At 37.2% G+C, this 4,089-nt stretch overlaps 1 long non-coding RNA gene across 1 annotated transcript; it reads left to right on the top strand.

Annotated features, from left to right (window-relative positions):
• The first annotated feature begins 2,391 nt into the window (after positions 1 to 2,391).
• On the top strand, positions 2,392 to 3,442 carry LOC121653231. Its single transcript, XR_006012762.1, has 3 exons — positions 2,392 to 2,835; positions 3,019 to 3,101; positions 3,363 to 3,442. It is a non-coding gene; the product is annotated as an uncharacterized LOC121653231 (long non-coding RNA).
• The last annotated feature ends 647 nt before the right edge of the window (positions 3,443 to 4,089 follow it).

Below are 4,089 nucleotides of genomic sequence, written 5' to 3'. Positions count from 1 at the left end.
GAATGCTGAATACAAAAACAACCATGCCCATCCCCCTGGAGCACTTACAGGCTCTAATCTATCACCTTGACCTAAACAATGCAACCCCCCCCTCATTTACATCAGGCCCACCGTCAGGTACATAGCTTTGAATAGAAAATCCCCAACAGCCACCTTCACACCTTTTCTTAAGACAAGGCAGGCGATTTAGTCTCCTGCTGCAAGCAGTAACTTGGGGAAAACACTCAGAAACAGTCAAATATTATTCAAAAACATATATTTGTTTTGTTCTGTTTTGTATAAAAATAGAAAAAACTGATAAAAGTTAGTATACCTGGCTACAGCTGCTGCTAAATGTAATGTAATTTGTGGTGTTATGTTTTTCACAATATGGCAATGATGTCACTACTTCCTGAAATAGAAAAAACCAAGAAAAAGAATTATCATAAGGCTGATTGAAACTCTGCGCTAAAAAAATTAAGAAACAACAGCACATGTTTGATTTGTTTAATCAAGTCTTGCTTCATGTAATCCCAAATTCCACAAGATATATTTGCCAACAACATGAAACAATAGATAACGTTCGCATTACCAATCAAAAGTAGTACAACATTAAGTCCAACATTCACTTGGGGAAAACACTCAGAAACAGTCAAATATTATTCAAAAACATATATTTGTTTTGTTCTGTTTTGTATAAAAATAGAAAAAAACTGATAAAAGTTAGTATACCTGGCTACAGCTGCTGCAGCAAAATTGGTTGGATCCACTTTGCTTTTCATCCACCGACGTCCTGCCCAGATAATCCGCTGTAGCAGCCTGTTTAACTATAGAGAAGCGTGATGTGACGGAGCTTCTGGGCTTCAGTAACACTGCACCACTCGCCGGCTGGATGTCCGGTATAAATAATCAGGTTTGAGGTGTTTACACTGGCAGGAATATATCCAATCTTTGTCACTTGAGGGCAACAATAGTGGCTATAAGCCACATTTGGAAACATAATCAAGGACCATTTAAAAATATATATTTGTTTTTGTTGTGGATGAAAATGGAGAAAAATAACTACTAAAATTTAGTATAATGCTATAAATACCAGAAACAATGCTTTCATGTCTTTAAAATATAGTTATGTTTATGTCAGTAAAGCTCTCTATTTATTTGCCTTTGGCCAGACTGTGAAGATGGCCAGTTGCTTTATTCTATAACATGGTTGACATGGCAGCCCTGAACAACCAAATTCACACTAGATGAACTCAAAAAACTTAAAAAAAAGGAAGAAGTGCCAAGTCCAGCACCAGTGCAGAAAGAACCCTGCTACTGTTCGCTGTGTTCACTGCTATAAGTTTACAAGTGCAAAGAAGTGCGACGGGTGTGCCAGGTCTACTCAGACCTGAAAGAAAAAGCTTTGTGATGTCAAACACGCACACACAAACACTGCAGATACGTGTAAATATTGTTTGTTTTCTACAATGTTGTTTAAAAAACATCAATAAACCATCCAAAATAAGCACAGTTTCTATTTAGTATATTTTTCATTCTCTTATTTTCATGTCATTTACTAAATTTAACTCAACAAAAAAGATAAAGATGTGGTTATAAGCAATTCAAAATATTTACAGGAAAACACGAACATTCAAGCTTTCAAGAGGAAGATCAGAACTCAGAAGCAATGACATTACAGTTAGGGATTTCTACATAGACTTATTCTTTTTCTTGTTTTTTGGGAATACTGACCTGCTCTTCTATTGTAGAGATATATGCAATAAATAAAAAAAACATAAAAAATAATTGCTTATTGACTGTAATAAAGGGAACATATTAAATTAAATGTAATATTGATTATAGGGGATATCACCCAGTCATAATCATGGACCGTAGGAGTTGTGGTAGGCGCCCGTTTTTTATTTCTGATTTTCTGAAAGGTGGCAACCCTAAGTGGGAGTTTAATTTATGAAGAAAAAAAGAGTTAAAGAAAAGGTGCCATACAGAGAAAATTTACTACCTAGTGCTAAAAAAGATATCTGGAAAAATTAAGGGACATAGCGGGACTGGACTCTTATGAGCTCGAAAAATCAGAATGGGACAACAATCTAGACTGTCTATGTCCTGTCCTCCATGGAGATATTGTAAATTATTTAGTATTCAGAATAACTTATTAAACGTTGACAGAATTCCAAAACTACAAATCACTGGAAAGCTACAAGCAATTTTTCTAGGGGTTGGTATATGATATCCACATCTGCCAGCTGTGCTTCTGTGACATTATCATCCACGCGAAGATGAGATGAATGAATGAAACCTGCCTTAGCTAGCTACTAGTGCTAACAAGAAATATTCATAGGTTTATTTTCTTCTAAAGTTATTTGTTTTGTGCTGGTAGGGAGGCCATTCTGCGCCTCTTTGTAACTTCAGCACCTTTCGCTCCTTCATTTTTTCTCACATTAGGGATCTTGAAAAACCGTAATTTGTTCTTGTATTCACCCTCATGGGAGAGTGAATACCTGGAACACTCCTTTACACAACAATTTAATCCTGTCATATTGACTAAAGATCACTCAACTCAGCCCATCTCGACTCACAACCGCTATAACTCGACTCAGCCTGGGAGAGAGTGTATCGCAAACATGGCGGAAAGCCGGCCAGGGGGGCGGGGCAATGCGCTGTGACGACAACTCCTCAAGCTTTATACTGGTCAGACCACATTCCAGGCCAGGAGGATAAAATGAACCCTCTGTAGTCCCGCCAGTGTTATTTTGGACTGTCCAGACTTGCAGAGTTTCCCCACTCAGAGTTCACTTGTCCTTGGTGGAATTTGGAAGTCATTTAAGAGACAGAAAATCTTCTATACAAGATGAGGTAAGATGTTCATTGTAAATGTTTTTATCCTCACAAAAAGTGATTTACAAGTGTTGACCATTTAGAGTATAAAAATGTTGATAGCTAGTCACCCCATTTACTTAAAGTGCTGCAATGAAAATGTCTATTGTGGTAACAAACTTCCCTACTTCATAATTCTTTTTTCTTTTCATTTCTTTCCAGGAAAGTCAAATCAGTTGTTCAAGTTGTTCCTCCTAAACAAAGAGATGCACAGTCAAGCAGAACATTCACACAGCAGAAGAAAGGTACATTTGTGGACATTAATTTTGAATGTGTTTCATCCTGAAAGTAAAAAACAAAGTTTCAGTAGCTGAAGAGCTGTCGCTAGTTTATATCATGACCATTTGTTGAAATTTGTCATTAATCTTTTAGGTGTAAATTATGTTTTTGTAAATTATGATGCTACTCCTGAATGAGAAATGAAACACTATAACTATCATGAGCATCACACACTACCTTTCAAGTATATTCCAGTAAAACTTCTGTAACTTTTTATCCATTAACAGAAAACACAGTCTGGATTGTGGGTGACAGTTACATTCAACGCAGCAAAGACCGTGCAAGAGAGACCATCGGGACCAACCTTGGTGTATGTGCCCATATCAAGTGGTTTGGCAGGGGTGGCATGTGTTGGAACTCCCTACTTCACGTTTTCCACCAGTGTCTTGAAGGAAGAACTGCTCCAGATGTGCTGCTAATTCACTGTGGTGGCAATGACTTGGGTCATGTGAAAAGTGTGCTGCTTGTCAAAGCAATGAAGAAGGACCTGCATTACCTTCACAAAAACTTTCCCCAGATGAAGATTATGTTTTCTATTATCAACCAGAGATGTCATTGGAGGTATGGCCCCCATGGGAAGATGGAAAAAGCACGAAAGTTTGTCAATAGTGTTATGGATACTTTTGTTTTGGCTTGTAATGGGATAACTGTACATCATTCAGACATACTGTTTGACAAGCCAGGGCTATTTCTGAGAGACAAAGTTCATTTAACTGACAAGGGGCATGACATATTTTTAAGGGATATTGCCAAGGGTCTGAATGACATTTCCTTTTAAATGAATGTTGGACTTAATGTTGTACTACTTTTGATTGGTAATGCGAACGTTATCTATTGTTTCATGTTGTTGGCAAATATATCTTGTGGAATTTGGGATTACATGAAGCAAGACTTGATTAAACAAATCAAACATGTGCTGTTGTTTCTTAATTTTTTTAGCGCAGAGTTTCAATC

The sequence above is a fragment of the Melanotaenia boesemani genome, chromosome 2 (assembly GCF_017639745.1).
Source record: "Melanotaenia boesemani isolate fMelBoe1 chromosome 2, fMelBoe1.pri, whole genome shotgun sequence".
NCBI classification, from domain to species: domain Eukaryota; kingdom Metazoa; phylum Chordata; class Actinopteri; order Atheriniformes; family Melanotaeniidae; genus Melanotaenia; species Melanotaenia boesemani.
This window is presented reverse-complemented; position numbering and strand designations above follow the sequence as displayed.